A 22,231-nucleotide genomic window follows, 5' to 3' on the forward strand; every position below is an offset into this window, starting at 1 on the left:
AATTCCATTATTGGGAATCTACCCAAGAGATGCCCAATCATACTACAAAAGCATATGCTCATCTATGTTCATAGCAGCATTATTTGTAATAGCCAGATCCTGGAAACAACCTAGATGCCCTTCAGTGGAAGAATGGATGAAGATACTGTGGAATATATACATGCTAGAATACTACTCAGCGGTAAAAAACAATGATATCTTGAATTTTGCAGGCAAATGGATGGAAATAGAAAACACTATTCTGAGTGAGGTAACCCAGAGCCAAAAAGATGAACATGGGATGTACTCAATCATAATCGGTTTCTAGCCATAATTAAAGGACATCGAGCCTACAAATTTGGGATCCTTGAGAAGATAATAAGAAGGTGAACTCCCAAAAATAGATATAGTAATCCTCCTGGATATTGGAAGTAGACACGATCGCCAGGCAAAATTGTGAACTTGAGGGTTGGGCAAGACTGGGCCAAGGGAAGATGGGGAGAGAAAAATGTGAAGGGGAGAATGGGGGGAGCTCGGAGGAATGGGATGCTTGGGATATAGGAAGGGTGGATATGGGAGCAGGGAAGCATATATCTTAATTTAAGGAGCTACCTGAGGTTTGTCAAGAGACTTGACCCTAGAGGGGTTCCCAGGTTTCCAGGGAGATGCCCCCAGTTAGTTCCTTGGGCAGCTGAGGAGAGGGAGCCTGAAAAGGCCAGTTTCTATAGCCATACTGATGAATTTCTTTCATATCACCATAGAACCTCCACCTGACGATAGATGAAGAAAATGACAGAGCCCCACATTGGAGCACCGGACTGAGCTCCCAAGGTCCTGATGAGGAGCAGAAGGAGGGAGAACATGAGAAAGAAAGTCAGGACCGTGAGGCAACCTCCAGCTGGCGACAGATGGGGAAGGTTACTGAGCCCCACACTGGAGCACTGGACTGAGCTCCCAAGGTCCTGATGAGGAGCAGAAGGAGCGAGAACATGAGGGAGAAAGTCAGGAACGTGAGGGGTGCGTTCACTCATGGAGACGGTGGGACAGAACTAAAGGGAGATCACCAACTCCAGTTGGAATGGGACTGATGGATCATGCGACCAAACCCGTCTCTCTGAATGTGGCCAACAGCGGGGGCTGACTGAGAAGCAAAGGACATTGGCGCTGGGCTCTGATTCTTCTGCATGGACGGGCTCTGTGGGAGCCTTCTCAGCTTGGTCGATCACCTTCCTGGACCTGGGGGGAGTTGGGAGGACCTTGGACTTAGCATAGAGTGGGGAACCCTGATGGCTCCTTGGCCTTGAGAGGGAGGGAGGGGAGGTATGGGTGGAGGGAAGGGGAGGGAAGAGGGAGAAGGAGGGGCGGGAAGGGGGAACAGGAGCGGAGGGAGGGGTAGGAGGAGGGAAGGAGATGGAAATTTTTAAATATAAAAAAAAAATAAACCATGAGAATGAAAAAAAAAAAAGAGACTTGACCCTAGAGGGGTTCCCAGGTTTCCAGGGAGACGCTCCCAGTTAGTTCCTTGGGCAGCTGAGGAGAGAGAGCCTGAAAAGGCCAGTTCCTATAGCCATACTGATGAATTTCTTGCATATCACAATAGAACCTCCACCTGACGATAGATGAAGAAAATGACAGAGCCCCACATTGGAGCACCGGACTGAGCTCCCAAGGTCCTGATGAGGAGCAGAAGGAGAGAGAACATGAGAAAGAAAGTCAGGACCGTGAGGGAACCTCCATCTGGTGATAGTTGAAGAAAATGACTGAGCCCCACATTGGAGCACTGGAATGAGCTCCCAAGGTCCTGATGAGGAGCAGAAGGAGAGAGAACATGAGAAAGAAAGTCAGGAACGTGAGGGGTGCGTTCACTCATAGAGACGGTGGGACAGAACTAATGGGAGATCACCAACTCCAGTTGGTATGGGACTGATGGATCATGCGACCAAACCCATCTCTCTGAATGTGGCCAACAGCGGGGGCTGACTGAGAAGCAAAGGACAATGGCGCTGGGCTCTGATTCTTCTGCATGGACAGGCTCTGTGGGGGCCTTCTCAGCTTGGTCGATCACCTTCCTGGACCTGGGGGAAGTTGGGAGGACCTTGGTCTTAGCATAGAGTAGGGAAGCCTGATGGCTCCTTGGCCTTAAGAGGGAGGGAGGTAAGGTATGGGTGGAGGGGAGGGGAGGGAAGGGGGAGGAGGAGGGGAGGGAAGGGGGAGGAGGAGGGGAGGAGATGGAAATTTTTAAATATAAAAAAATAAACCATGAGAAAAAAAAAAGAACTCCTACAGCTGATAAACTCCTTCAGTAATGTGGCAGGATACAAGATAAACTCCAAAAAATCAGTTGCCCTCCTATACACAAAGGATAAGGAAGCAGAGAGGGAAACCAGAGAAGTATCCCCTTTCATGATAGCCACAAATAGCATAAAATATCTTGGGGTAACTCTAACCAAGGAAGTAAAGTATCTATTTGACAAGAACTTTACATCATTGAAGAAAGAAATTGTAGAGGATACCAGAAAATGGAAGGATCTCCCTTGCTCTTGGATGGGTAGGATCAACATAGAAAAATGGCAATTCTACCAAAAGCAATCTATAGATTCAATGCAATCCCCATCAAGGTCCCATCAAAATTCTTCACAGATCTAAACAGGACAATAATCAACTTTATATGGAAAAACAAGAAACCTGGGGAAGCCAAAACAATATTATACAATAAAGGAGGCATTACCATCCCTGACTTCAAACTCTATTACAGAGCTACAGTATTGAAAACTATGTATGGGCATAAAAACAGAGAAGTCAACCAATGGAATCGACAAGAAGACCCTGATCTTAACCCACAAACGTATGAACACCTGATTTTTGATGAAGGAACTAAAAGTACACAATGGAAGAAAGAGGGCATCTTCAACAAATGGTGCTGGCATAACTGGATGTCAACCTGTAGAAGAATGAAAGTAGATCCATATCTATCACCATGCACAAAACTCAAGTCCAAATGGATTAAAGATCTCAATATTAATCTGAAGACACTGAACCTGATTAGGAGAAAGTGGGAAGTACTCTACAACATTTGGGCACAGGAGACCGCTTCCTACGTATAGCCCCAGCAGCACAGACATTAAGGGCAACCTTGAATAAATGGGATCACCTGAAGCTGAGCAGCTTCTGTAAAGCAAAGAACACTGTCACTAAGACAAAAAGGCAACTTACTGATTAGGAAAAGATCTTCAACAACCCTGCAACAGACAAAAGTCTGATCTCCAAAATATATAAGGAACTCAGGAGACTAGACTTTAAAATGCTAATTAACCCAATTAAAAAATGGGGCACTGAACTGAACAGAGAATTCCCAACAGAAGAAGTTCAAATGGCCAAAAGACACTTAAGGTCATGCTCAACTTCCTTTGCTATCAGGGAAATGCAAATCTAAACAACTCTGAGATACCATCTTACACCTGTCAGATTGGCTAAAATCAAAAACACCAATGATAGCCTTTGCTGGAGAGGTTGTGGAGTAAAGGGTACACTCATTCATTGTTGGTAGGAATGCAAACTTGTGCAACCACTTTGGAAAGCAGTGGGGTGGTTTCTCAGGAAATTTGGAATCAACCTACCCCAGGACCCAACAATTCCACTCTTGGGAATATACCCAAGAGATGCCCTATCATATTACAAAAGCATCTGTTTAACTATGTTCATACCAGCATTATTTGTAATGGCTAGAACCTGGAAACAACCTAGATGCCCTTCAGTGGAAGAATGGATGAAGAAACTATGGAATATATACATATTAGAATACTACTCAGCGATAAAAGACAATTACATCTTGAATTTTTCATGCAAATGGATGGAAATAGAAAACACTATTCTGAGTGAGGTTACCCAGACCCAAAAAGATGAACATGGGATATACTCACTCATAATGGGTTTCTAGTGATAAATAAAGGACATCGAGCCTATAATTCATGATCCTAGAGAAGATAAATAAGAAGGTGAACCCAAAGCAAAACAGATAGTTATCCTCCTTGATATTCGAAGTAGTCAAGATTGCCAGGCAAAAATTGGGAACTTGGGGTCGGGGTGGGATGGGGCTAAGGGGAGATTGGGAGAGAAAAGTGTGAAGGGAAGCATGGGGACAGCTTGGGGGAATGGGATGGTTGGGATATAGGAAGGGTGTATATGGGAGCAGGGAAGTATATATCTTAATTAAGGGAGCCATTTTAGTGTTGGCAAGAGACTTGACTCTAGAGGGGTTCTCAGGTATCCAGGGAGATGCCCCCAGCTAGTTCCATGGGCAGCTGAAGAGAGGGAGCCCGAAAAGGCCAGATCCTATAATCATACTGATGTATATCTTGCATATCACCATAGAACCTTCATCTGGCGATGGATGGAAATAGAGACAGAGCCACATATTCGTGCACCGGACTGAGCACCCAAGGTCCAAAGGAGGAGCAGAAGGAGGGAGATCATGAGCAAGGAAGTCAGGACTGCGAGGAGTGCTCTCACCCACCAAGATGGTGGGGCTGATCTAATGGGAGCTCACCAAGGCCAGCTGGACTGGGACTGAAAAAGAACATGGTGGACAATGAGGGCTGCTGTGAAGCCAAGGACAATGGCACTGATTTTGATCCTACTATATATACTGACTTTGGGGGGGCCTAGCCTGTTTGGATGCTCACCTTCCTAGACCTGGATGGAAGGTGGAGGAACTTGGACTTCCCACAGAGCAGGGAACCCTTATTGCTCTTCGGACAGGAGAGGGAGAGGGAGTGGAGCGGGGAGGAGGAAGTAAATGGGAGGCGGGGAGGAGGTAGCATTTTTTTTTTAAAAAAAAATCAAATTTTAAGAAAGCTTTGCTGGGCATAGGATTCTGGGTTTGCCTATGGATAAGGATGCAGTGCTCAGATACTCATATACTTATCCAGCATCATGCCAACCTTCCTGCCACCATTCTCCATGTCATGAGGACTAATTGAAAATGTAAGTAAGCATTCAATGAACCTTTTTTTTGGTAAGAGTTACCTTGGTCGTGGTGCCACTTTCACAGTAATAGAACAGTAACTAAGAAAGAAGTTGGTACCAGGGAATGGCATGTGGTAGGCCTAACCATGACTTGTTAGATGAATATGGAAGACTTTGGGACTTTGAACTAGAAACTGTTGAATACTTTAAGTAGGGATTAAATAGGCCAATTGAATGAGCATGCATAATGATTTTTAGAGTGATATAACCTGAAGCAGACCAGCTCAAGAAGTTTAAGAGGGGAAGAATATTAGCAGCTGACTTAGAGAGCTACTTCTTGCCCTTGCCTAAAAATCTGACTTAGACTAAATCAAAGAGTTTTGGATTAATGGCATTGCCAGAGGCGATTTTAAAACAATCTAATGTTAACTGTGCCATGTGACTATTGGTGATTACTTTTTGCAAAGCCGTAATGAAAAGGAGTAGATGGTGTAAAAAGAAATACAAAATGTACAGTTCGTGGAAGAAAACTTACATGTTGGAGCCAAGTCCTATGCTCAAAGAGATAAAAAAATTAAAGATAAGTCTGATGTTAAAATTGAATAAAAGCAAGTCTTCATGAATTTAAGCTTCCAATTTGTGAAAAGAAATTAAAGAAAAGTTTATGTAGCAAATGAAACATCATTAACTGAAAGAGTATCCAAATACAGTAGTAGAAATACCTAAGTTCTAGCAAGGAGAAGAATGTGGCTTCAGGCACATGGTTCTCCTTTTAAAGTTAAGAATAACAGGTTGTTTTGGGATCTTCTGCATGAAGGAAAATAATATTGCATGAAATTCTGAAGGTGAAACCTAGATTAGATGCCAGAATTGTGACAATGAGGGCTGATAACAATTGAAGAAATAAAAGTATTTTGTAGTCAACAAAGGTATAATGAGTTGGAGATAAGAAGAGCATGTTGACATTAGACATGGAGATGCAGAGGTTAGAGTTTGACTTGTGGATTCTCAGGCTTGCATTGGTCTAGTATTTCCTTCCTGTTTGTTTAACATATCCTTTGTTGTTTAGTTTGACCTTTTTATAACTGCCTGACATTTATCATATAATTCTGCCTTTTCAACAGAACTATGAGTGCTTTGTTACATATTATTTTCAATGGCTGACTTATAAAGCATTCACACAGGATGGGGCTATTGAGCATTCCCTGAGTGAGGATAGTCTGTTGATATCTCCTAGTAGGCTGAGAATTATAAGTGGGCACTGTAAATGTAAAGTTTTCTATTTCTTTTTCTTTTTTTCAGTTTATTTTTTTTATTAAAAATTGCCATCTCCTCCCCTCCTTTTCCCTCTTCCCTCCCCTCCCCTCCACCCATATCCCCACTCCCTCTCTCTCCAGGCCAAAGAGCCATCAGGGTTCTCTACACTATGTTGAGTCCAAGGTCCTCCCAACTCCCTCTAGGTCCACGAAGGTGAGCAACCAATCTGCATAAGGGTATAGTGAAGAAACAATCTTTTAATCAATATCTATAAGAAGCCATCCTTTAGATAACATAAAAGGCAAAGGAATTCCAGACTTTAGAGGATCTATAGGTTCAATTATCTTGTTGACAGATCTTAGATCTATTACCATTCTCCACATTCCAGATTTTATTTTATCAACAAATACAGGAGAATTCCAAAGACTGGTTGATTCTTCTATATGGTGAGCACCTATTTGCTCCTATATCAGCTGTTCTAAAGCCCGCAGTTTCTCTTCTGTTACAGGCCATTATTTAATCCACATTGGATTCTCTGTTAAGTATTTTAAAGTTAGGGCTCTAAAGGTTTGCTAGTTGCTTGGTTTTCTTGTACAGCTTGACTGGCTGATGACCTTTGTTTATAGTACCTTATAAAGGTGATTTTAAGGTAATTATGAAGTAATGCTAAACTGGGTATCCCATTGCTGCAGCAGGTTATGACATCATAAATTTACTGTGATATTAGCCACATATGGCCTCAGTCTTCCTCTCTGTCCTTCTGGTCCTATGCATTCAATCAATTTCATGCTTTGTTTCACTTGATATAGGGTTCCAATTCCTAGGAATTGAACATCTACCTCTTGAAGTGGCCAATTTGGATGCAAAAATTCTAAAGTAATGATAGTCACATCCACATCTGTGTCCACAAATCCCTCAATTATAATGTGATTTATATGTATTCTTAGCTTTGGTCTTGGATCATGTATAGAAGACTGCCAAAATATACCCTTCCTATTTTTATTGGAATTTTTGAGCATTCTCCACATTTATCTCATATATTCAGACAGTATGTTTTTGTTTGTTTGTTTGTTTTTTCAGCAGACAATGGATATTTTCATCTTCCTGGTGAGAAATGTCCTCCACAGTGACTGAGAACGACTGGATCATGTTTGACTTTGGGACCTGAGAGAGGACCCTCAAGGAGTTTTCTGATGGTATCGGGTTTTCATATCTGTTTTTTGTTGATATACATTTATTGGTCCATTGTTGGCATTTGCCACATATTCTACATAATCCATAAGGTTAAGACCTTCTATTTTTGCCATTTCCAGAAGAAACATTATTTCTAGGAATTTCTTGTCTACAACCTTTTCTCAGATGTCCTATTTAACCATAATTAAAACATTGGTCATTTTGATGTCTCCTCATACCTTTGGAAATTGCTTCTCCTACCCAAGCCTTAGTACTATAGTCAAATGATTCAACAAACATTGTATGCAGGATCCATTCATCCATTGGTGCTGATCTAACCTTCAAAGGCCCAAGGATCTTTTTGCATTTGAAGTTGGCATTTTCAAAATCCAGAAATTCAGTAAATACTCATCTATCTTCTGTGTCTGTTACTCCTATTTGTACAGCCTTAGTTAATATTTGTAAAATGTAGTGATGGGCTGTGGGCTGCATTCCTGCTGCCGTACTCCTGGCCACCAGCTAGCTTATGCCCCGAAATAACAACACACAAACTGCATTCATTTAAACACTGCCTGGCCCATTAGTTTCAGCATCTTACTCACATCTTGATTAACCCATATCTAATAATCTGTGTAGCACCGCAAAGTGGTGCCTTACTGGGAAGATTCTAGCGTACATCCATCTTGGGCTGGAGCTTCATCGCGTCTGTCTCCCTGAGGAGAGGCATGGCGGTATGTCCCAGAGAAGAGAGGCGGGGCAATTGTCTGAGCCATCTACCTCACTTCCTTCTTCCTGTTCTGTCTACTCCACCCACCTATGTTCTAACCTATTAGGCCAAGCAGTTTATTAATTAATAAAGGAAATCATCAGATAGATAGAAGATAAACCTACATAAGTAAAAAGTCAATAAAGGGTTCTCTTTGGCCTTGTTTAACCCTAAAATATGATTCAGTTCATTTCCCTGATCCTTGAATATGTCCTAAGCATTTAAATCTGCTGAGTGGCATAGGGACAAGATGTGTTCATGACAAAAAGCTTGATCCTGTGGGTCAGAATAAGTGCCCTTGCCAAGAATTTGATCTTGCGAAGCCTCAAATCCTTTTGCTTTTCCCGTTGTTCTAAAATGTTTGCCTCTTCTCACAAATAGAATTTTCTCAGTCCTTGCAGCTCATTTTCCATGACTGCAGAAACTAATTGAGGCCAATTGTGTGGAGAATCCATATTGCTAGAAGCCCATGTCTTTATTCTCTCCCTAAAAGTAGTGAATATAGGCCATAAGATATTACTGCTTGCTTAATTTCTTTTAGTTCATTCATATCTATAGGTTTCCATCTATATTCTTTGGATCCTTTCAGGCATTTAGAACTTGATGCTTTTCCAGAAGTGATTATAGATATGGAAGCTAAAACCTGCGTGAGTCATTTCTGACTCTAATAGGTACTGGTGATGTTAAATCTTATCCTTGTACCTTCTCTCCCTACTCATCAACTCTCATAATTCCTCAGTCTTTTCAAGTATTTTACTGCTGTCTTTTGTAAAGCCTGAATCTCTTGACCTGTACATGTTTCTAGTGACCTCATTGATGCACCTAGTCTCTGGTCTTTATTTTGCACATGTTATTCCAAGGTAAGTTTTCCCCTTAAAGATAACATCTCATCTTTGGACATTATTTGATAGCAAGCAGATTGCCTTTCTGTAGAGATAATTTATCTGATACCCTATCATAACTTTTTAACAGATTTTTATTGTCAAATTCAATGGTATGAATTCTTTCGGATAATTTCTCAGTATCCTTTAACATGGATTGATTTTTGTCTGTCAAATTAATGTTATTCTTTTCAATGGAATTAATTTTTTCAGCTAATTTTTTATTTTGATGGTATTAACCCTATAACCTTGCTGTTCATTATTAGTCTGGGAAGACTACCTCATTTCTAAGAGTGCCTGATTCTTGGCTCTGTTATCAAACAATTTTTAAGGATATATTATGAAAAACAAAGCTAAGTTCCAATATCCAATAAATGGATGTATCAGAAAATCATATAAGCTTTGCAGAATAAGTATAGTATAAGCAAAAAGGTAATTAAATTCCTCAGTGGTAATATTGTCAGCCATTGTATAACTTTCAAAATTATTAATTAGTTTACATCCATTAGAAGATTTCATTAAATTGTTGTAAGTGTAATTGGCCAGCATGTGACTGACAACTGAGAGACATGACCTGTGGTGGAGCAAACAGTCCCATACCACTTTGGTTCTGTGCATTGGCTCCTGGTTAAATATTGACAGATATGCTTTACTTGACAAACTAAGAGCAATTAAATCAATTCTGTACATGAAGGGAGGTTTTGGTGATCAGAATATCAAGGAGCCCAGAGCTCATGAGCAAGGAACACAAACTGGATTGCACAAGTTTCCACATGGTAGCAAAAATGGTAGGGGTGAAGCATGCATGAGCCTAGAAATTGCCAAGTTACCACTTGGTAGCTCCTTTGTGGCATGATTTTGACAAAAAGGAAACACTTAGTAGGTAAAATCAAGCCATGCGGACAGGAGTGGGAGACCTTCTGGGCTATGGATCCTTGGGGCTTATCAAAGTAGGCCTGAAATTGGGAATCATGTGGGCACTAGATGAAGGTGGACACTATAATGTATATTTCATATTAGCTCAAAATTGAGTATAATAAGTGGTTCTTTATTCAGGGGTACAACATAAACAGAATTCAGCAGCAGCAGACAGAAAGAGAGAGAGGGTGAGAGAGAGAGAGAGAGAGAGAGAGAGAGAGAGAGAGAGAGAGAGAGAGAGAGAGAGAGAGAGACTGTGCAAGCTTTACGGCTGCATTTATAGTATAAGAGACCATGCCAAAGTGGACTGGTATCTTAAAGGTTTTTGGTGGAAGGAGTTCCCACTGCAATGAGGTAACAGCTATCTTGTTACCCATACCACACAAAGATGCAAATAAGAAAAAGAACTACAAGCCAATTTCTCTCATCAATATTGATGCAAAAAAATGCTCAATAAAATCCCAGTGAAACAAATCCAAGAAGACATCAACTAAATCATCCACCATAATCAAATTTGTTTCATGCCAGAAATGCATGGAGGGTCCAGCATATGCAAATCTATCAATGTAATCCACCATATAAATAAACTGAGAGAAAAAAAGACAGGCGATCATCTCATTAGATGCTGAAAAAGCAGCATTTGACAAAATCCTACACCTCTTCATGATAAATGTCTTAGAGAGATCAGAGATACAAGCAGTGTATCTAAACATAATAAAAGCAATATATAGTAATCCAACAACCAACATTAAATCAGATGGAAAGAAACTCAATGTGATTTCACTAAAATCAGGAACAAGATATGGTTGTCTTCTCTCGACATATCTATTCAACATAGTATTAAAAAAAGGTCTAGATAGAACAATAAGACAACAAAAGTAGATCAAAGGGACATAAATTGAAAAGGAAGAAGTCAAACTTTTGCTATTTGCAGAGGATATGATGGTTTACATAGGTGACTCCAAAAGTTTTATAAGGGAACTCCTACAGCTGATAAACATTTTTAGTAATGTGAAGAATACAGGACCCCAACTTAAAAAAAATACAGTAACCCTTCTCTATACAAATGATAAAGGGGCTGAGAAAGAAATCAGAGAAACATCACCATTTAAAATAGCCACAAATAACATAAAATATCTTGGGGTAACACTGACCAAAGAAGTAAAAGACTTGCATGACAAGAAATTTAAGTCTTTGAAGAATGAAACTGCAGAAACATCATAAAATGGAAACATCTCCCATGCTCTTGGATAGGTAGGATCAACAGAGTAAAAAATGGTAATCCTGCCAAAAGTCATCTATAGATTCAATCCAATTCCCGTCAAAATCCCAAGACAATTCTTCACAGACTCAAAGAACAAAAGTCAACTTTATATGGAAAAACAGTATAGTCAAAACAAGTCATCTATTATAAAGGACCTTCTGGTGGCATCACCATCCCAGACACCAAGCTCTATTATAGAACTATAGCAATTAAAACAGCTTGATAATAGTGTAAAAACACAGATGGGCCAATGAAATTGTATCAAAGGCCCTGACATTGATCAGCAAACCTAACAAACACCTGAGTTTACACAAAGAAGCTAAAATTATACAATGGGAAAAAGAAACATCTTCAACAAATGGTGCTGGCATACCTGAATGTCTATATGTAAAAGAATGCATATAGATTCATATCTATCCCCATGAAGAAAACTTAAGTTCAAATAAATCAAAGGCCTCAACATAAATTCAGATACACTAAGGCACATTGAAAGGTAAATGGGACATATTCTTGAATGCAAAGGCACAAGAGTCCTCTTCCTAAATATAACACCAGGAGCACAGATACTAAGGGCAACAACTAATAAATGTGACCTACTGAAAATAAGAAGCTTCTGTAAGGCAAAGGTTACAGTACTAAGACAAAATAACAGCCTACAGAATGAGAAAAGGTCTTCATTAACCCCATATATGACAGAGGACTGAGCTCCAAAATATATAAAAGACTCAAGAAACTAGACATCAAATTATCAAATAATTCAATTGAAAATGGGGTACAGATCTAAACAGAATTCTCAAGAGAATAATTGGAAATGGCCAAAAGACATTTAAATAATTGTTAAATATATGTAACTATTGGGCAAATGGAAATTAAAACAACTATGATATGCCATTCTACACCAGTCAAAATGAATAAGATAAGAAATATCAATGATAGGTTATGCTGAAGAAGATGTGGAGTAAGGGGAATACTTCTCCATTGCTGGTGAAAGTACAAACCTGTAGAGCTACTTTGCAAATCAGTATGACGGTTTCTCATAAATCTGAGAATAAATCTACCTCAGAACCCAGAAATACTACTCTTGGGCATATACCTAAAGGGTGCACATTCATGCCACAAGAACGTTTGCTTAGCTGTGTTCAGAGCAGCATTATTTGTAATACCCAGAACTTGGAATCAACCTAGATGCCCCTCAACTGAACAATTGCTAAAGAAAATGTGACATGTTTACACAATGGAGTACTACACAGCAGCATAAAACAATGACATGCAAATGAAATCTGCATAAAAATGAATAGAACTCGAAAAAAAACCAACCTGACTGAGGTAACCAGACACAGATACACAAACATGGTATGTATTCACTCATGAGTAGATAGTAGATGTATACAATGGGGTACTAGGATAGGACAAAATTAGACCCACTGAATGTAGGGGTTAGGTGTGAGGTTTGGGCAGTCTGTAGGGCCTCTGGCCTAAGAGCAGGATTTATCTCTAGTGCTTGAACTGATGTCTAGGAGCACATTTTTTGGAGCAATACCTTGCTTAGCCTAAATATACTTGGTGTATAATGGCAAGAGGAAGCATACAATATTAGAATAAATCATGTCTAAAATCTCCAACACTAATGTCAGATCTCAGTATACAAATCAAAGAAGCTCAAAGACTATCAGTAAGTGTAAAACAGCAAAATGCCTACACAGAGGCTTAATGTTATCAGTCAGTGGTTTCATCTGGATAGAAATTATAATTGGCAAGAAGGCTGTCTCATGTTTGCAGTCATTTTTCTTGCATGCACAAAGCCTTGGAATGTAATGGAGGACCCAGACATTTACAACTCAGAGAAGAGAAGGTAGGTAGCCTACCTACCTACCTCAATATGATGTTTTCTACATCCATACATTTGCCTACACATTTCAAGTTGTTATTTTTTCTGTTGTGTAGTACTCCATTGTGAAAATGTATCACATCTTCTTCCTTCTTTTCTTGGATTGAGAGACATTTTGTTTGTTTCCAGGTTTTGACTATGACAAATAATGCTGCTATGAATGTGGTTGAGCACATGTCCTTGTGGTATGATTGAGCATCCTTTGGGTACATACCCAAAAGTGGTTATTGCTAGGTCTTGAGGTAGATTGTTTTCTAATTTTCTGAGAAATCACCATACTGATTTCCAAAGGAGTTTTACCAGCTTGCATTCCCACCGGCAGTGGAGGAGTGTTCCCTTTACCCCACATACTCTCCAGTATAAGTTGTCATCAGTGTTTTGATCTTGGTCATTTTTACAGGTATAAGATGGAGTCTCAGAGTTGCTTTGATTTGCATTTCTCTGATGGCTAAAAATGTTGACTATTTTCTAAAGTGCCTTTCAGCCATCTGTTGAGAGTTTTCTGTTCATGCCTGTACCCCATTTTTTAAATTGGGTTATTTGGTCTTTTGACGACCAAGTTCTTGTGGTTTTTGTATATTTTGGAAAGGCATTTTTCTACATATTGACATCCAGTTATACCAGCACCATTTGTTAAATATGTTTTCTTGCTTCCATTGTATAATTTTAGCTTTGTTGTGGAAAATGATTTGTGTGCATTCAAGTGTGGATTAGTATCAGTGTTTTTGATTTGTTTTCATTCATCCAATTTGTTGTTTTGATGCCAATACCAAGATGCTTTCATTACTGCCTCACACACCTGCTCCCTTATCTTCCTCACCATGATAGACTCTCCCTCCAAACTGTGAGTCAGAATAAATCTTTCCTTCCTTCCTTCCTTCCTTCCTTCCTTCCTTCCTTCCTTCCTTCCTTCCTTTCTTCCTTTCTTCCTTCCTTCTTTTCCTCCTTAAGTTGATTATATCCAATTTGTCTTCACACCAGTGAAAACAGTAGCTTCTACAGTTATGTAGTTATGGTTGCACAAATAAGGTTTTTTTTTCATTTTGTCTTCTTTTAGGTAATAGTGATTATTATTTTAACAGGTAAAATGAGTAGTGGCTTCTCTCTTTTGTAGTATTTCAATTACTTATGACATGAGGTTCAACACTTTTTTATATAAATATCTGGCATCGACATTATACTTAGATGAAAGGTTTATTCAGGCACAAGGATCCTTATTCCTCATGCACTTTCTTTATGCTGAATATAAAGAGTTCATGCCCCAAATTCTAGATACAGCTCTTTATGAGATATATGTTATAAAAATATTAATCCTATGTTCTGTATGAACTTCAGTTAAGAGAACAGGAACTGGTGTCATTTACTAAGCAAAAATACCCTCTCCTTTTGCAGATTAAATTGTATTTAAAAATCTTGAATCTTTTGACAGAAACCACTTGAAGCCTGAATATACTTTTAGATGATAAATAGTTCAGAATGGAGCTTCAAATAGTGTGGGGTTTTGTTTGTTTGTTTTTGCTTTTTTTCACTTAAAATTATAACCATCTGCCAACATGATCTGTTTCTGATATCTATGCCACCAATTCAAACAGCAAAAATCTTAGTTGATCTGCAATCTTCAAATATTTTAAAGGTTTATTTTATTTTCATTTGCATGTGTGTGTGTGTGTGTGTGTTTGTGTGTGTGTGTATACACAGTTGCAAGTGGAGGCTCAAAGAGCATCATGTGTATATATGTATGTATACACATGTACATACATGTATGTATGTATACACATGTACATATACAGCATTAGGGTTTTAGAAACATGAATGAAGAGAGAGAGACAGAAGACATATATAATTTATGAAGGAGATGATATGGGAGTACTTGGAGTGGGGAGAGAAATGTGTAGAAATGTTGTGAATACAGAATTCATATATAAAATTCTCAAAAATTAGAAAACTAAATTTAAAATACCAGTCATACATCATTATTCAGAAAAGCTTTACCATAAATCATTTTTGTTGATCAGCATAAAACAAATAAAAAGCTATAAACTACTCTTATTCTGATTTCCCATCTTCTTAACTGAGCTGAATTTTTTTCTGTGTGTCAGCTTTTTTCTAAATATGTAGAATTTTCAGGCAAGTTTCCTCTGATCCCTTTTCCTCACCTCTGTTTATTCTCCAATGATGATCAATGCAAGCATCTTGCTAAAGTTCATTTCTTGTACATTGTACTATTGAGTATCATTCAGTAGAGTGGAAAGCTTACAGGGTTCATTTTAGGTGAACTTGTATATGTCCATTTTTCTCTAAAAGTGGACGAAAAGTTCTAAAGAAGTCATAAAACTGTAGAAGTAATTTCAAAAGCCCATCCTGATTTTTCCCACTGTGAAGTAGAAAGCAGCATCAGGGTTTCAAAAACATTAATGAGCTTAAGTATATATCAGTATTTATTGCACATCCCTCTAAAAATACATCTTGATAAGTGAGGAGGACTCTATAGTAGTTCAAAAGATTGTTTGCAGAGTTGTTAAAATAGGGTGTCCTTATCATACTGGCTTTGAGTTACCTTACAATAAACCCAAAGTTACTCCAAAGCAATTCAAGACAGAACTCACCTTAAATCTACCATTAAAATTTGAGCTACTGATTCTATATACCCATGGATTTCTGATTCTAGAAGAGGGCTTTGGAAACACATTTAAGCACATTCATTTTTACAAAGATGATAAGTGTGTATGACTTAAATTTTTTATCACATATGTTTACTCATTGGCATGAGGGACACTTTCAACAGCATGTGTGTGGAAAACAGAAGACAGCTTGTATAAATTGGCTCTTTTTTGTCACATGGATTCTGGCCATGGTGCTTCGCAACAGGCAGTTTTAATTGTTGAATCACTTCTCCAATCTAAATTCTATAACTTTCAATGATTCACAGGATTAAATTTAAATAATAGATAGGTTAATAGTTTTTCATCTCTTATATTTAGCAAGTAGAGTGATTACTTACATGAGTAGAAAAAAAATTCTTGAACATCTGGAACTATGATAGAGACTTAAGGAAAATAAAGTAAATGTTAGGCAGCCTGCTAAAGAGTGCTATAATGTCAGAGATAATGTGGTATGCCTGACTCCTCCCTCCTCTGTTTTCTTTATTTACTTATATGTGTATTAGGATATGCCTGTATGTGAGTATACAGAAGTAGAGGTGTCTGTGGAGGCCAGTGGTGTCAGACCTCCAGGAATGGGAATTGTGTGTAGCTATTAGAATCCTGAAATGAGTACTGGAAACTGAACTCTTGTCTTCTTCTAGAACAGGACAGAATCTTAACTACTGGATATTCTTTCCAACACACTCCCCATCTGTTTTCAAAAAGGACAGCACTTTTATAGAACTATATAATATAATAATCACAACTACAGGAGCTAAACTTCAATCATTCAATCATAGAAACTACAATGATTCTAGTCAGTGTTTTTTTTCCTATGATAATGAAACATTTTACTTTTGTCAAGTTCATCATTTTGCCACAATGACCATGTAAATAGCTTACTTGCAATTCTAAATGCTGATGTTCTTAACCACTGCTGCTTGGGGGGGACTTATGTTTGTTGTCCATAAAGTACCCCGAATTTTCACACCATCCATGTCTTAGCTAGTATTGATTTTCTTCATTTAATTATGAGAAAATTGCAGATCAGGAGACAAGTAATCTAACTGACAAATGTTAAGTGACTGGAAATTGCTGGAGACAAGTTTTTAGCTAGGTCTGAATTAAGAGGCAAGCTTTACTCACAGTGCCAGCCAGACTCAAGTCTGAGCTAAGTGATTAGGCTTCTGGATTGTTCAACATGGAGTTATGTCTCCATCATTGAGAAGTGTTCTCTACATCAATCTAAAGCTAATGATTACCATGTCAATGTCTAATTTCTCTGAAATTAGAAGAGTAAAATGTAATTCAAGTATAGATTCATAAATGCAATTAAGTTTTTCAATTATAACAACTGTCAAATTAGATTTCTGCAGTCTTGTATTCTTCTTGAAGAAAATGAAATTTAATATGAGAATTTAGAAGATTGAAAAATGACAGAAAGGAAATCCCTATCCAGAACTAACCAAAAAAGAGGTTGTACCCTGTTTTTAAAAAAAGGTATTTCTAGTGATAAGTTAAGCACACATAATTTTAGAATGCACTCGAGTATGGAATCAAAATATTTAATCTGTACACAGTTAATAATATTGCTTCAAAATAATGAGGCAAAATAATTAATTAAATTGAAAATCGAAAGAGACAAATCCATATTCTGGGATACAAAGTAAAAGAAAAAATATAAATATTTAGATACTAATAAATTAATTTCAAGATTTGAGTAAGTATCCCAATGATAAAACTAGTGTTTGACATACATAGGGCCCTACGTTTTATATATCATATTTCCCCAAATACATAAAGAAAAAAGTTGCTCAAATTCAGAACACAAATCTACCAATGCTGATATGAAAAAGAATTATCCTACAAGAGGTCTGAAGGGTATAAAAACGATGAAATTTATTATACTAAGAGAATAAGAAAATTTCCAATATACACATCCCTTCCATCAACACTGATGAAAATATTTTCATTTTTTCTAATTACCTTTAAAAAGTATTTTCATAGTACATTCATACATACAACTCACATGTAATAAACAATGGATACATAATCATGCTCCTCTTACTTAAGAAGGTGTATCATATGGGGAATTTTGTCAATGTACAAAGACCATGGTCTAGCTACACAATCAAAATATTATGGTCAATTATTTGACAGGGTTTCTCTGAGCAGTAGAATAATGATAGGAATGATATGTAGGAAGATGCTCACAATTTAACAGAGTTTTTTTCAAGTAGATCTTACTTTTATAAGTAGAGATTGGGATACTGTAAAAAGTATAAACTTTTTTGAAAAATACATACTTTTTAAAAAGTATAATACTACAATATATAAATAAATTACTATTAGTCATTTATCAATATTGAGTGTCATGTACTATATGTCATTGTGCATGTTATACTTTATATTAATGACAGTGTAGCATCACCACAAACGTGAGAGTATCTGTGTTTATGACCTACAATGCTAAACGTAACTATGCAAAAAGAATTTTCTAGATTTCTTAATGATTTTGTAAGATTATCATCATCTGCACACTCTGCTGCTGACTAAATATTACTATGTCACTCACTTGATTAATATGTTCAAGGAATATGTGCAGTAGATTAAACCTCTACTGTAGTACACATGTGATACATATGTACATATTCATACATATGTAACTTTGTCTGAAGTATATGACACCTCTTTATAACACAGAATATCTGTGAAATGAAAAGCTATGCAACTTTCCAATCTTATATATATCTCACAGTGTATCCAAAACTGACTGTCAGTTTAAATTATGAAAACATAAAATGACCATTTGTTATTCTAGAAGTATGACAGCTATCATTGAAGAATGAAGATTATCATTCCAAAAGATCCGGGGGTAAGGGAAGTATGGTACTATAAAACAATTTTAATAGCATAAAGGTAAAGCCAAATCTTTTTTTTCATTAGAAGAGACCTTTGAAAAATAAACAAGCAAAAATAAGAAGACATATTTGCAAATGTTAGTTACAAGCCTTGTGAATAAGGTAGCTAGGAACTACCAGGAGTGTGGTCTTTTAAAAAGTCAGTTAGCTTAAAACATAGGTAGAATTCTTAAATATCCAATAATAATGGAAGATATACAAATTTTCTTTCAGGCTGTGAAAAACGCTAAGCAATAAAACTACAGATGAATTGTTATTTTAAAGTAAGAAAATAGGAAAGAGAAAAGTATTTATAAACTAATATACAACAAAATAGTTTTTAAAGAACGACAAAGTGTTAGGTAAGATAGATAATGAATTTCTTACTACTTCTATGAAGATGCAAAATGGCTAAGCAACTGTGAGAAATTCACTAATTTCCTAAAGCTGATAGTAGCTCTGCTAACCCATCTCCCTGTAATCCCATTATGAGGTGCACACTATAGAGAATGTTTACCTGTATATACACATCCCATGAATCAAGATGTTTACAGTAACATTAATAGTAACGGACCCAAAAGCAAACCAACAATGATATGAGACATAAGGCAAGTCATGCTCTCCCCATCTGTGTCCCAGCAATGGGGAGACCAAAGCAAGGGAATCATGAGTTTGAGGTCAGCCTGGGTAACACCGTGAAGCCCTGCCTCAAAAAATAAAAAAAACAAATCAAAATAACAGAAGAATAGAAAAATTAATTATGGTATATTTAAGCAAAAGCATATCATAGAGAAAGGAAAACAAGTAAATGGCTATTTTATGAATTCACATAGATTCATTCATAAAACCATGTTGTACAAAGAAAACCAAGCAAGAAGTATAAACACTGTATATAAATAATTATACTTACAGAGATTCAGAAATAAATAACTCTGGAAAGCTTTCAGATGTTAGGGTCTTTTTTACCCTGGGGGAGAGGATGTGTAGTGACCAGTTAGGAGAATCTGCCTTATTTCTGGAGTTGAGTGTTCATCAAGGCATCAGGGTGATTTTGATAATAGACAAGATCCTTTAAAAAAGTCAGCCATGCTGAATACTGCTTATACACAAGAGCATGCACGTGCACAAACACACACACACACACACACACACACACACACACAGTTCACTTATGTATGTACATGTACACACACCTCAATTAACCAAAATGTTCTAAATAGCTCCATGTAACCTCCATATTAGTACAGCACCCCAACTTTTTTCCAACTTGCACATTGAGCACGAGGCATTGAGCATGAATGGAGATATTGTCTGCACACTTATAAAATCCAGTGTGTTTTAAGGATGTAATCCAAGTATGTTTTTTTTTTCTTTTTTTACTTTTTTCTTATTTATTCATCTTGGGGAGGCGTTAATACTACCATTGTGTGTCAAAGTAGGAACATAGGCAGATCAATTGAATTTATTGTAATCAATATGAAAATATGCAACTTGATAAATTGTTTAGCTGAAAAAATATTGTTAGATGTTTATAGACTATGTTTTCCTATAGGACAAAAGATTATTCTTAGTCAAACATAAGTGGCTGTGTTCCAGAAATGTGGTTTCAGGTTTTCTTCAATGACTTGGTCCAGTATGAAAGTAGTTATATAAAATTTTATTGCTACAGAACAGAATAAAGCAATAAAAATCAAGGTGTTTTAGAATACATTGTTGGGAACATGTGGTATACTAGTTAGGACAAATTTAATGAAATTGTTATGGATTTTAGGTGTCTGATGACATCACTACCACTTAGATTGGTAGAAGGTAGGGTTCAGCTAAGTTAACATCTTGTAAAAATTTTAACTTAGCTACAGTCACAAAGATGTTAGGTGAGAAACATCAGTAGAAAATGAGTCATTGTTAAGAGGGCTAAAGGCAACTTAAGAATATTTGTCTCTGGGTCTGCAGCATTCCAACTTTCCACAATCATGATTTTTTTTTTTAACTCAGACCATAAGACTTGCTCTTGAGGGCTTTTACCCATAGCCTCCCCCTCCTGTTTTTTTTATTGTTTTTATTGAGCTATATATTTTTCTCCACTACCCTCCCTTCCTCCCCCCTCCCCTTTTACCTTCATTCCTGATCCCCATGCTCCAAATTTACACAGGAGATTTTGTCTTTTCCTACTTCTCCTGCAAATTACATTCATGTATGTCTCTCTTAGGGTGCTCTTTGTTGTCTAAGTTCTAACAGGTCAATCAGTCTTTTAGAAACTTTAGTGTAGATGTGGCACTTTTCCTGAGAACTTCAGTTTACATAGAAGAGTGAAGCTTTTCCCCAAAATTTACCATTAACATCTCATCCCCATCTCCATCTGGAGTTCAGCAGATATTTGCTAGGGTTCATGGATTCAAGGAAAACTGAAATTCTTTAGATGAGGAAGAACTAGTAAATGGATATTGAACATGTAAGAACTATCTATTGTTTCTGTTCTTTTTATCCATGCTGTCAGCATTTCAATAGTTGACACCAGACTACAACTCTCCTGTTATGAGAATTAAAGAAAAATTTGACGATAGAGTGATGTGCTTAGGTGTGTTCAGAGACTATAAATAAGGGTAAACAACAAAATTACTACACTAAGGCATAATTTGATCAGTGCTGTTTTATCTGGATAGAAATTATAATAAGCAATAAAGGTGTCTCAAGCTTGCAGTCCCTTGTCTTACATTTATAAAGCCATGGAATGTAATGGAGGACACAGACATTTACAGCTCTTAACTCAGAGAAGAAGCCTACAGCTACAGGCTTTCAAAGGAATGAGCTTTGTGGTCTAGATATTCAGGTTGATCGAGATTGACCTGGTCTTTAATAATCAATGTAACTCTCCCTTCTTGAGAAACAACCAGAAATTTGACCATGCAGTGATGTGCATAGGTGTCTTCAGAAACCCTGATTTAGAACTTTTTTCAGATGGAATATTTTGGAGAGTGGCATATTTTAAATGCAAATGATAGCATTAGCATGTTTCTTTTTTGCTTGTGATATTTTAAAAGGAATATTTTTTCTGAGTAAACATTGATGGATCATTTACATACACAGCAGTGAAATTACTGCACAGTTCCATTTGAACTATGTTTTCCACAACCTATCAGAAATTGTCATCTTAAATTAAAGTTTGAGTTCAATAAAAGTAAGGGCATTTTGGAGTTATATATTTTTCATAAAAATGTGCTGACTTGGTAAAACATTAGTCAATAATTCAAGAATATTAAAATTTTTTCCACTTCTGTGAAAATTGTTCTACTGGATAACTTAAGGAAGAAGTAATTGTTTTTCATATGCATTTGGGAAATAAGCTAGAATCACCATTATCTATAATTTACATATATATGTAATACATTATGAAACATATTTAAAACTTGAAAGATTTCTAAATATGATTGAATAATTATTAGTAAATCTTGATTCTATAAAGGGGAAGAAGACAAAGAGGTTCACAAAACTGAATAACTCTCTTAGAACAATGTCATGGGAATGTATTTATCTTGAAAGGTATATTTTCAAACTTTTCCAGATAAATTTTCAAATAGAATAATAATCTTTTTTAGTG

Source organism: Arvicola amphibius, chromosome 11 (genome assembly GCF_903992535.2).
Source record: "Arvicola amphibius chromosome 11, mArvAmp1.2, whole genome shotgun sequence".
Classification (NCBI taxonomy): domain Eukaryota; kingdom Metazoa; phylum Chordata; class Mammalia; order Rodentia; family Cricetidae; genus Arvicola; species Arvicola amphibius.